Source organism: Gossypium hirsutum, chromosome A01 (assembly GCF_007990345.1).
Source record: "Gossypium hirsutum isolate 1008001.06 chromosome A01, Gossypium_hirsutum_v2.1, whole genome shotgun sequence".
Taxonomy (NCBI): Eukaryota; Viridiplantae; Streptophyta; class Magnoliopsida; order Malvales; family Malvaceae; genus Gossypium; species Gossypium hirsutum.
Genome location: NC_053424.1, coordinates 95,209,151 through 95,223,209, shown reverse-complemented (window position 1 = coordinate 95,223,209; position 14,059 = coordinate 95,209,151). Strand labels below are relative to the sequence as shown.

The window sequence follows — 14,059 nt, the reverse complement described above, 5'->3', positions numbered from 1 at the left end:
GGATTTTTGTCATTTTGGCATGAGATGGGCAGGCCTCGGGCGCTGAACGTGCTGGTGAGGCACGTGGGGAGCAGCGCAAGGCTACTAGGGTTCCTGACCCTTTTTCTTTTGTTGAAAATGTTCAGCTTTGGGCTATTTTGGGCTTGTCCTAGTTTTGGGTCAAATTGTAAAATTTTGGGCTTGTATGGACTGTTAAAAACTTGGACTTTATTTGGTTTTATTTCTTAATAATGGGCCGGGAAAATTTGGGCCCGTACAGTATGAGAAATAGAAGTGAAATAGTGTATTGAAAATAGAATGTGAAATATGTTGCAAATATATGGAATATATGAGTTATATACTCATGAAATGACTATGGAATGGATATTGCAATTGTATAATGAAATGTGAAATAAATTGTGAAAAGCTATTTATATAGCAAGTATGAGAATTGAGAAATTTGTTAAACAAATAAAATATGATAAGGTTATTGTAATAATTAAATATTAATATATGTTTATATTTAAATTGTATATTTTTAATTTCTTATCTTTAAATATTCAGATTATAGAAATACCACTGAGTTTATACTCAGCGTAAGATTTTGTTTTTCGTGCGCAGGTTAGGTACTTAATTTTGATCGCCGATTTAGCATCCAACAATGATCCCGAACTCAAATGTGGTGATGTTTATCCTTTGTGTCAGCATATACCTAGGGTGTAACACCCCTTACCCGTATCCAACACCGGAATAGGGTACGAGGCATTACCAAAACACATACACTTGTAAACGTATTTAACCGAGTTATAAAATTTCATCAAAATTAAAACTTTCAAAATAATTAACATGTTTCTATAACTTTTCACAATATATCCTCAAAATATTATAATCATAATAATTAGGGCCTGCGAGACCCGATACATACTCATGCAATTTAATGCTTCATTTCCATTTCATTCAATTCGCAATTTCTCATGCTCATAATTTAAATCATATCACTAGCAATTTCCATTTAATTCACGTACAATTCAATGACATCAAATTCAAAACTAATACGTATTTACCATTTAACTCAATGTTTATTGATTATACCATTCAATAACACATTTATGAAATTCTCAATTTAGCAATGGAAATATCACTTTAGTTTGAATAACAACATCGTCCTGATATAAATACACTACCACTTATCCATTTACTTTAATTCTTTTGGGCCCATTTGTCACTTACCATCCTTAATCAAATTAGGGAACGGTCACGGAAAATTGAGTACTTCACTTTCACTTTGCCATAGTATAACTATGGTCTTACGTATGATCACTTATCACTTGTCCCTGATCAGATAAGTGTAGCCACCTATCACTTTGTTTCTTGATCAGATAAGTGTAGCCACTTATCACTTTGTTTCTTGATCAGATAAGTGTAGCCACTTATCACTTTGTCTCTTGATCAGATAAGTGTAGCTAAAGCTATCACTTATCACTTTGTCTCTTGATCAGATAAGTATAGCCGAAGCTATCACTTATCACTTTTCACTTGTCACTTGATCAGATAAGTGTAGCCGAAGCTATCACTTATCACTTTGTCACTTGATCAGATAAGTATAGCCGAAGCTATTACTTATCACTTTCCACTTGTCACTTGATCAGATAAGTGTAGCTAAAGCTACCACTTATCACTTTGTCACTTGATCAGAAGTACTCAAATCCGGCGTTCCGCTCAATTTGATCATTTATTCATATATCAGGCTTACCAACATGTGTTAATTCATAAACCATTCATGGTATTATTCATGCCAAATCATATACTGAATATACCATACACACATACTATGAAACTTTATTTTCACACATGAGCTTAAACCATGACCAATAATGCACAAAAATAAGCATCATTCATATTTCATCGTTTATGAGTTATAATCAAACATATGACCATTTATACACGAATCATTCATATATTTCCCAATTTTCCTCCTCCTCCTCTCCATTCCACATCCTTAATGTGTATAACACACTTAAACAACATTAACCATAATTTCAACACTCACTAACATGTATATTCAAAGCTGTTTATCCGAGTCAGAGTCACTAAATTATTTTTATCCGGAGCTACAGAGCTCCAAATTAAGATCCGTTAATTTTCCCTGAAATTAGACTCACATATCTTCATACCATAAAATTTTCATAATTTTTGGTTCAGCCATATAGTACAGTTTATTCTTTAAAATTTCCCCTGTTTCGCTGTCTGACAGTTCCGACCACTCTTCACTAAAAATTAATTATCTCATTGTACAAAATTCGGATGATGTTTTAGCTTGTTTCTTCTAAAAATAGACTCATTAAGGATTCTAACCATATAAACTATAACTCATAATCATTTCTGTACAATTTTTAATGATTTTCCAAAGTCAGAACAGGGGAACCCGAATTCATTCTGACCTTGTCTCACAAAATCTATTATATCTCATGATTTACAATTCCATTGCTCACGTCATTTCTTTTATAAGAAACTAGACTCAATAAGCTTTAGTTTCATATTTTATTCATCCTCTAATTCAATCTCTACAATTTTTGGTGATTTTTCAAAGTTACACTACTGCTGCTGTCCAAAACTGCTTTAGTGCAAAATGTTGATTTCCATTTTGCCCCAAATTTCACAGTTTATACAATTCGGTCCTTTCTCAATTAACCCCTCAATTAATCTAATTTTCTCAATTAGTACTTTACTAGACATTATAAGTTGTTACACAAATATTGAAATTCAGAATTTCCACATATAACTCTATCTTCAAACTCTTTTACTATTAGGTCCCAAACATTCACTTTCTATTCAATTCTTTCAATAAAATCAGCATATGAACAATATAAAGCTCTAATTTCATGCTAAATCATCATATACTTCCAGCACATATTCATATCAACTTTCAACTTCTTTCATAAAATCAAAAACTAATGGATTTAACAAGTGGGCCTAGTTGTAAAAGTCATAAAAATACAAAAATTTCAAGAAATAGTCAAGAATTGAACTTACTTGTAATAAAAATATGAAGAACCAGCTTGAAGAAGCCCTTCCATGGTGTTTTAGCTGATGAGAATTCAGAAAAATGAAGAGAAATCTAGATAATTCCACTTGGGTCCTAACTTTATTAAGCAAATTTTGCAATTTTCCAATTTTGCCCTTAATTCTCCTTACTTTCTTGCTGATTTCATGCCTCTGCCGTCCAGCCCAAATATACCTTGGGTCTATTTGCCTTTTAAGCCCTCTTCCTTTTATCATTTAAGCTATTTAATCATTTCCCAAAATTTTGCATTTGTTACAATTTAGTCCTTTTTGTTCAATTAATTATCGGAACTTTAAAATTTCTTAACGAAACTTTAATACTAACTTTTTAACACTCCATAAATATTTATAAAAATATTTATGGCTCAGTTTAAAATCCCCGAGGTCTTGATACCTCATTTCGATTCTAATTATTTTAATATTTATTTCTAGTGCACTATTCACTATTTCAAAATTTTCCTAACTTCATATTTAACTTATACTTACTAAATTAATAATATTTTCTACCCATTTGTCGAATTTAGTGATCTCGAATCACCGTTCTGACACCTCTGAAAATTCAAGCCATTACATTTTTTTTCGTCGGATTTGTGGTCTCGAAACCACTGTTCCGACTAAGCCTAAAATCGGGCTATTACATAGGGTGTCTAAATAATAGTTATTTTGTGGTTTGATTGTAAATGAGGTTATAAGTTTAATTTTGGTTGGTTTTATACATATAAATATATGTTTGTTTTTGAAGCCATATTATGGCATGGTAAATTGAACAAATCTAGATAGGTGCATGTGAATTTAATTTTATGTTTAAACGCTCATGAACTAGGCAAATTGATTTGGATTTGGTATGTTTATAATTTGGATTAAAATCATACTTTCATAACTTGTTTTGATGATATAAAATGTTTGAAATTTCTATCTGTTTGATCTGTAAACTCCGGTAATACTCCTTAATCCGGTTCCAGGGAGGGATATGGGTTGGGGGTGTTACATGTCCCATGGTGAAAAGGAGGAGCACGTGATCAATATTAGCGACGGGTGGGTCCAAAATCTCGGAGCTCTGTTTAAACACATTGTTGATCACGCCACGTCGTTCCACCAATTTAATGGACCCCACCATCATCTTGTCCCCTACCAAAACCTTCTTTTTTTATCTTCTTTAAAATGTCTTCCACTACGCACAATTACTTAACGTTAGAATCTTTTCCATCGATGGGGCTGCTACAAGGTAGGATGATGATACACTTGAAGTTGGCTTGGGAAACGGCGATGGTGTCGATGGCTTCGAATTGGGAAAGGGAAGGAGAAAGCGTGGGGGTAAGGGAGGAAGATAATTTAAAACATGCTTAGCATTGATGAGATTATAGTCTGAGTGGGGTCTTCTAAATCGGTATTGGCAAGGAGGATAAAGAGGTGGTGGAGGAGAGAGGTGGGTGATCAGTAATGAAGCATAGAAAATGAAATAACCGGCATGGGGAGCAGAAGAGGAAATTATCGATTGTTGAATTGTATTCATCAAAATTTGATAATGATGAAAAATGGAATTTTATCTATTTTCTGGTTAGCGCTGGGTTATAGAGGAAACGTCTAATGCTTTCTTTGCCCTTTTTTTGCTACAAATTATTCGTAGGGTTTTTTTATAGAATAATTTATGTTATCAGTCCTTATAAATTTTTAGTCCCTATATTTTAATATTTTAGTCCTAACCAAATAATATTTATTAAATTCATTAAGTTTTGCTATTTTCAAAGTTGATAGATTTAACAATTATGGTTTGCATTAAGATTGAAATTTCAAAATTTGAAAACTATAGTGACTAAGAATGATCTAGTGTCACGGGTCGTGAATCAAAGCCCGTGACAAATGTGTACAGAATGTCCCATGGAGGCCAATCGATGAAATAGAGCTCATCTGACCCATTTCAATTGGCCTTATTCGTGGAACATGTGGAGAAGCCTATCTACTTGAAGCCTTGGTGCCCAAGTGAAGTACTTAAGAAAAATCAGGGCTACCTTAGTAAATGTGGGAAGTAATCTTAGAAGATATTTAATCTGATAAGATTTGATTTTGTAATATTAAATGTTCATGTAAATCCCTTAAGAATCTTGATTTTAGGTAGGCTTTAATCTTGATCGTCGATGTGGCATGGGGGAGTTTAACTATAAATAAAGGTATTACCCCTCATTTTTAATCATCCCATGGAATCCCATTGCATTCTATTTAAAGTTAGTGAATACACTTTGAGAGCATTTACTCAAACACTTGCCGTGCACTATTTTTTTGTGGTCTTTCTGTTCGTTTATGACTTTTTTCTCTTTCGAGTTTATTTTTTCTTTGCTTCGGTGCCTTGGAAAATTTCAAAAATGAATTTTTACTTTTCGAGAGCTAAGCTGACTTAGGTGCATTTGAAGTAAGGAAATCACCTAAAGTCACATGGATTGCGAGACTAAAGTTTTAGCCTCATGATGATTGGTATCCGAGCCAATGTTCAAAGATGTCAGTTGAGATGACGAAATGAGAAGATAAGCAGAATGTATCAGTGGAGACTAATGTTGGGAGGGGCAGGAAAGAGATCAGATCGAAGGATATGTTGTCAGCGTGGGAAGTCGTGTAGTACATCTCGAGGAATCCATGGTTGAAGTTAAAGAAACACTTAAGGTAGTTGAAGGATGCACTGATAAATTAAACTCGATGAAAAAGCAATTCAAGGAATACATGGCAGAGGCTCTTAGTTCTAATATAGACACGTTGCAAATGTTTCTCAATCCTGCAGCGGGTAAGTTGGTGAAAAAAATGATGCTCTTAAGCTGAGATGGTAGCTATAAAGGAAGAAAACAAAGCCACAGTGACGATTTTGAACACAAAAATCGAGGAGCTTGAGGGAGAGCTCGCTGTGTGTAGAGTTGCTATGGGAAAAGGGGTGTTAAGTGCAACATTGAGCCATAAGATTGATGTCCCCAAATTGGATTAGTATAAAGGGGCAAGATCCATGAAGGATGTGAACAATTTCTTATTAGGAATTAGAGCAATACTTACGTGCAATAGGCATCAAGGATGTAGATGTTAAGGTAAATACTACTTTCATGTGTTTTACTGATGTCACTTTTTTGTGGTGGCATCGTAGGTCCACAAATAAAATGCAAGATGGGGCCAGAATTGGGACTTGGGTAGAGTTCTAGAAAGAGTTCAAAGAGTATTTTTACTTATAATATGTCGAGAATGAGACTTGGGCTAAGTTGGATCGATTCACGTAATAAGACACGATTAAAGAGTATGTAAAGGAGTTCAAGGAACTAATGCTCTAATTAATGAATTTGAGTGAGAAGAAGGCATTATTTTTCATTGATAGGTTAAAGTTGTAGGTTAAACAAGAATTGTCCAAAGCTATGATCATGACAGTCTTTCCAAGCTTGTTTCGAGGAAAGACAAATTTGAGTCTTCCAAGCCCAAGGAGAAGGGAAATGGTAGAGAAGATGAAAGACAACTTGAATATATCAACAGTAATGGTGGCAATTAGAAACGATGAAAAGGGAAGGGAAAACCCAACAACTCGAAGGAAAAGAATACCGAGATACAATACTTCTTATGTGGTAGTCTGCATATGGTAAGGGATTGTCTGGAATGATATGTGTTTTCTGCCATCAAAGATGATGAGCTAAAAAATGTGCCCATCAAGCTTGGTTTGATCATGAGCGGTGTCAAAACCATGAGAGTCAAAGAGAATGAGAAGAAGCCAATGAATTACTTTTTATGGTTTGCATAGAATGCGAGACTGTTTACAGTAATCCAAGTTTGCCTCAATCAAAAAAGAAAAGGAAGTAGTGCCTGATGAGGGTAGGTTATTGGAGCTTGGATCAATAATATTGAATTCTGTTAAAGTGAGGAGTAATCACAAGCAAAAAAGAGTCAATGTTTTTGGACATTAACATTGTAGGCTGAAGGAATGCTCTTGTTGATATGGGGGCATTAGAATTGTTTATATTGGAAAAAGTCATGGGTAAGCTTGGTCTCTCAATTTATAAATTGAATAAGAAGATTAAGACTGTAAATTTCAAAGAGGTACTAACTATGGGAGTAGTAGAAGGAATTGAGTTACAAATCGATGGGTGGAAGGGCAAGGAAGACTTGGGGCTAATTCACTTAAATGGTTATGATTTTGTTCTTGGCTTGAAATTTCTTGATCGGATTAATGCTCTATTGGTTCCTTTTGCCAATTGCATATGTATCTTAGATACTCGACAAAAAAAATGTGTTGTGTCAGTGAGTCAAGACGTGAGAGGTGGAACCAATGTATTATCAACAATCCAACCAGCCAAGGATATTCCGTGTGGAAAGAACATCGACTTGGTAGATTGGAGTTTTAAAAACCCCCTTGAAAATTCTAATGGTGCGGCAAATATATGTGAATAATGTTTAGTTATTAGTGGGGCTACCACCTACGAGCGAAGTGGGTTGTACATCAAACTTTGGGGTAAAAATGGTGATGCAAACTAGGTAGTTAGAAAGAGTAAATGTAACGAGCGAAGTACATCTCAAACACTTATCTAGTGTTTTTCGTTATGACTTACCGTTGACTTGACAAAGATATAGGATGCCTTTCTAAATTCTGAAGTGGGTAAGCCGAATAACTTACAAAATAGAGTTGGGAGGAATACTCAAGGATAATTCGATGTTTAATATGGGTGTGTCGAAGTCTATTTGTGCGAATCAAGAGGATTCTGGTCTAGGTAAGCCCCAATGTAACAAGTATGCGACAAGCTTTTGCGAACAATATGTACAAAGGAGAGGAAAGGTTCAAGTTAGGCAATGACGGAAGCCGAAGCAAATTTTTTGAAGGGAAAAACTACTTGACAAAGAGACTAGTTGAGAATCAACCGAGGGATCGAGAAAGTTTCAAGGTGAGTTAAATAAGTGTCATTCCGAGGACCCAATGAAGACGTTGCAAGAATGGGTAAAGGAAAATGCCAAGGGTTGCGGATAAAAGCCCGTGGCGAATGCACACGGAACATCCCACATAAGTCAATTGATAAAATGGGGCTCATTTGACCCACTTGAACTAGCCCAATTCATAAAACGTTAAGAGAAGCTCATTTATTTGAAACCTTGGTGTTTAAGTGAAGCACTTAAGGAAAATTAGCGCTACCATGGTGTATAAGGGAAGTAATCTTAGAATATATTTAATCTGGTAAGATTTGATTTTGTAATGTTAAAGGATCATGTAAATATCTTAAGAAATCAATTTTAGATAGGCTTTAATCTCGGCCATAGATGTAAAGGAAACTGTACAGTTGGATCTGGGGGAGCTCAACTATAAATAGAGACCTTTCCCCCTCGTTTGTAATCATCCCATAGAATCTTATTATATTCTATTCAAGGTTTTGAATATTTTTTTTGAAAGCATTTACTTAAACACCTTGTGGGTGTTGCCTTTCTATTTCTTTTCTGTTCTTTCATTGCACTTTTGTCTTTGAGTTGCTTCCGTTTTATTTTCGGTGCATTGGAGAATTCTATAGTGAATTTTTGCTTTTTGAGAGCTAGGCTGACTTAGGCCGCATTTGAAGCGAGAAAATCACCTATTTTGTAAAATAAGACGTACGAATTGCCAGACTAAAGTTTTAGCCCTGTGACACTAGTTGAACATTGAGCTAAATCTATAATTTTATACATAATGCATGACTTATAGCAAAATTTAACCAAATAAATTTAATTGTTATCATTTGGTCATGACTACAATTTCAAAATTCGAAAAGTAAATGTGCTAAAATAGACCAATTCAAAAAATACAAGAACTAAAATTAATTAAAGGTACTAAATCCTTAATTTATGAAAAATACATGGTATAACAATAGAATTTGACCTATTTTGTACTCTAAATAATTTCTTAATCTAGTACTTATACTTCAATTTTGTTGATTCTAGTCCCTATACTTTCTAGATTGGCCAATTTTAGTCCTTGTACTTACCAAAATTTGAAATTTAAATCCTAGCCAAATAGTAGTGGTTAAATTTTGCTATTAGTATTGTAGTGTATCTAAAGTTGTAAATTCAGTCTAATTTTTTCTAATTAGATAATTTATTAATCTTTATATTTTTTCGAAATTTTAGTTTTGACAGAAATGATAGTCTTTGAATCCATAACTGACTTCTTTATGAATAATATGTGAAAATAGCAAGTTGACATGTATTATATTTGTGATAATATGTTTATCACATTAGATTTTGAAAATAATAAAACTTAATGAATTTAGTAGTTATTGTTTGGCCAGGACTAAAATTTTAAAATTCATAAATTACAAGGATGGATCATATTAGAATACATAGACAAAATTCACAATTTACGCATGGTAGAAGAGTTAATGGTAGAATTTAAGCTTTTTATTTATTATTATCTGGTTAACAATCTCGATTAAGTAGTATTTTTAAAATAAAAAATCAATTAAAGTATATAAAAGAGTAGTGAACAAAGATTCAAATTTGATTATACCCATTTGGACAGCAGTACAAGTAACTATGAAGCGGTTCAATAGCAACACAGTAGCCATATTTGGTTTTATGGATTCGGGCCGTTACGATATAAGGATATCAGGATAGGAAGGAACTCCTCTCCTTCTTGCAAGTATGATATATGAAAATATAATATGTTAAACATGATTACATTTACAACTAACACTAAACCTTGGGCTATAAATTTATTTAACAGTTTTGTTCCACAAAATATGCTTATTGGTAGCGTATAAATTATAAATTCTAAGTAGATTCAATAATATATTAAAATACAAATTTATATTACCTGAAAATATGTCAACTGGAATTGAGAAATCAGAGTCAGTATGTTAAATATAAAATTAAGCCAAATTGATAGATTGTGAAACTCAAAAAGAGTAAACTTCAACTCCATCCATACGTCTATTGTATTTTTTATACTTTCGACTTTGTTGCAATTTGCATGTAAGAAGGCCTCTTGACGTGCCAAAGAGTCATTAATCCACATCAAAACTTTGATTTTGTCTCAAGAAAGGGTAAACAATATTCTTGGTTTTTAGCATCATTTGTTTTATTATTGTAAAATAAATAAATAAAAACTAAACAAAATTAGTTGAAAAATAGAAAAATCACAATAATAAACACACACAAAAAAGACTCATTTTATAAATTATAATAAAAAAATTAAATATTTAAACTAGTTTAAATCAGTTCAAACTACTTTTTTAATCGATTACTTTTACTCGAATTAATTGATTTTTTATCGATTCAATTAAATTTGTATCCGTTAAATCCTTCTCCAATTTTTTGATATCAGTTAAATTAATTTTTAAATTGATTTATTTGATTCCAACAGTAATTTAGATTAATATATAAGCTAGAAAATAACTTGATAGGTTGAGAAAAATCATAGTTAGAAAATATAATAAAGAAATTGCATTGGTTTAGTGGTCATCAGGATAAGAATCAAATTCCCAATCTTTGATGTGATGAATCAGCAAAGGATTAGAGATTGCAGTCAAACAAAAACTAGTGAACCATATTCAACAAAGCCCATGTGTTTGACCGATTCATCTACATTTTTAATTTCATAAATCGAATTAAAAAGAAATGGTTACACGTTATGTATTTTTAATATATGTTGCCAAACTTGTTTATAATATCTAAAAATCTTCCTTAATAAATATACTTTATAGCAGATAAGATGGAAGTCTTGGAGACTAAAACCCTAGCTACCTCCAACATAAATTTGAAGAAATTATTATATGGGTAAAGATTAATGCATTCCAATTGATTTAAGATTGTTTCAAAGAATTTGAGCAAAAAGTATTATTTGGTTGAATTTAAAATTTAATATTTAAAATTTGAGTTTAGTTTAATATAATTTTTTTGTTATCTTATATGATTTTTTAGGGTCAAGGTTTAAGTTTCATTTCATAAGGAAAAGGATTACATTAGTCGGGAAACAAATTTTAATATAAAAAAAGGTTATCAAGGCCACCAACCCAAAAAAAACCAAAATGAAGGAAGTAGACGAGGGCCATAACCTTGTATGAAACATAACCCCAACAGAAAATAAAAAGTAACCTATGACCTCAGTGTAATACCTATTGTTTGGTTCGGTCCGGTCGTCAAACCCGAGTCACAGGATGTTACTACGCGAACTCACAAACACATACACATGCTTTTAACGTTCATGGCGGATCCTACCGTGGACCAAAAGATGACAGATCGCTTCGGCGGATCATTTCTACCACGCACAAAATTTCAAATGATTAAACTGCGGATTATTCCGTGGATACCCCTAATTCAAAAAGTAAGGTGGACATTGAATTTGAAACATTTCTTGCGGATACTTTAAATTGGTAGACTATTCCGTAAATACCCCATATTACGGTGGGCCCCACGAAACTTAAAATGCGGAACAAAATACAACTGAACTTTTATTTTATTATCATACATCATGAGAATTCAAAATATTTACCTTCAAAGTTTAACAATTTGTTTACAATTAGCTCAACGGCTATATATATGCCACATAGACTGACTTAAATAGATCGGGAATCTACCACAATATCTGACAGAAAGTGTGAACTTCTTGTTGATCCGATCCACGCGTTCTGAATATTCTGAAATTTACAAGGTCAAAGCAATCTAGAACTTACAAAGTCTGATGAGGTAAAATCTAAAGTAGTAAATTATGATAAGCTAACACCTTGTTTAGATGCAGATTTATCTCATCATAAAAGTTGTCCAGTCCAACCAAAAGTTCCATCACCTACATATCCTCAAAGGTTCCAGCCATATAAGCAGAAACAAGAGGTGCAACTGAAGAAGTTTTTGGAAATTCTAAATCAAATTCACATCAACATACCATTGGTGGAGGCTTTATGATAAATGCCTAATTATGTCAAGTTCATGAAAGACATTCTATCTAAGAAGAAGAGACTTAGTAAGTACGAGATTGTAGCTGTAACAGCCCGGTTTAGACCCTAGTCGGAATAGTGTTTCGAGACCACAAATCTGAGTCAAAAAAATATTTTATTATTATTTTTTGTGCTTATAATATATGAATTGATATCTGTAAAATTTCGTGATTTAATTTTATCGTTTGTGTGTCGAATTCTGAGAAAGGACTAAATCGCAGAAAATGCAAAATTGTCCTTCTATTTGAATAATGGCTGAATTGATGTGTCTTTATAATTGAGAGGTCCTTATAATGAAATTAGACCTTAGATAGTGTTAATGGACATTAATGGTCATCCATTAATTGATTTTTTATGTTTATAACCAAGGTTAAAATTGTAAATTGGTTAATTAAGTCATATTGAATAAAACCAAATTAAAATTATGTGTTATCATCAACCTTATTGCCAAATTTGAAGAAAAAAATAAAGCTTGAAGGTGTTTTTAGGGTTCGACCATGTTCATGCTTAATTAAAAGTCCGTTTTTGTTCCGTTTTCGATGATTTTTCCGTTTTTGTGATCGTTGCTTCATGTTCTAGCTAGCCCATGCTTGAATTTTTTAATTGGTTGTGGATTTTTTGATTTTCCATTGTTGATAGCTTGAGATTTTTTTGGTTTGATGATGAAAAATAAAATATATGTGTTGGGTTAATATGTTTTGTATTGGGATTTTTGATGAATTTTATTATTATGGGCTAATTTGTGAAAATGAGAAATTGAAGGGTTAAAATGTGAAATAAGTGAAAGTTATGGGGTGCTAGAGACTATATGAAAATTCGACCTAGCATGTGTAATATGAAATTATATGTATTTTGTGATTTTATGAATTAGAGACTAAAGTGTTAAAATGTGAAAATGTGAGGGCTAATTTGTAAAATGCCATAAATATATGCATATGGATTGAATTGAATGATTTTTTGAATAAAAGACTTAAATTTGAATTTATATAGATCAAGAACCAAAGAAAACGGAATTAGATCAAGGAAAGTCGAAAGTCGTTGATTAGCCGATTTTATCCGTTTAAATAAAGTCTATATATAAATAAATGTGTTTTGAATTGAACTATTATTGCTTATATGCTATTTAATAGTTATGAATGACTATTTGAGTTGAATACGAGAAATCCAAGAAAGTTTCGATGATGTGACGAAGTCCGAAAAGTCTCGTACGAACCATAGGAATAGTTAGGATACATATGTCATGACATAGGATTCTGATGTGTGATTTTGTGTAAGACCACATTTGGGACATTGGCATCAATTTGAGATTTACATGTAAGACCATGTCTGGGACATCGGCATCGTATTTGATTTCGTGTAAGACCCTATCTGGGATAGTGACATCGATATTTGATTACATGTAAGACCACATCATGGACGTTGGCATTGTACGAGCCTTCCGAGCTATCTATGTATCCTATTTGATTTCGTACGGTTCAACAGAAATTTTGAAAAATGAATAACCATGTGAATGTATATCTGATTCAGGTACGTATGAACTGTATATGGAATTTGGAAATGAAAGGTGAGTGTGAATATGATCTTTTGATATGTGAACTACATGGAAATGTGATGTATTTACAAGTAATTGATTATGAACAATTGAGCTAAATGAGAAATATGAATTTGCTATTGTGTTATGCCATGATTCATATGAATGAATTTGTTGATAATTGCGATATATGATAAGTTTATTTGTATATGGCTTACTAAGCTTTTGAAAGCTTACTTTGTGTGTGTTTGCATTATTTTATAGATATCGAAGCTACTGAAAGCTCAGGGATCATCGAGAATCATCACTACACTATTGAACTCTATTTTGGTACCTTTTGAAAATGTGAATATTGAAGTATGACATGTATAGGCTAGAAATATTTGAATATGATTTGTGAAGTGTATATTATGCCATGTGACATGGCTAGATTAAAGTTACTATTTGGTTTAGTTTTTGGTATTTAAGTTGTGATAAGAAATGGTATGTTTTGAAGTGCATAATTGGCTTAGTGAGAAATGATCAATTTGGTAAGTTAGTTATTTGAATTAGTTATGGAAATAGTATGATTTTGATATGA

The 14,059-nt window shown here is 32.6% G+C and overlaps 1 pseudogene; it reads right to left on the bottom strand.

Moving 5' to 3' along the window:
• Positions 1-14,059, bottom strand: part of LOC121215979 (small ribosomal subunit biogenesis GTPase RsgA 1, mitochondrial-like) — a 45,716-nt pseudogene that overhangs the window by 18,488 nt on the left and 13,169 nt on the right.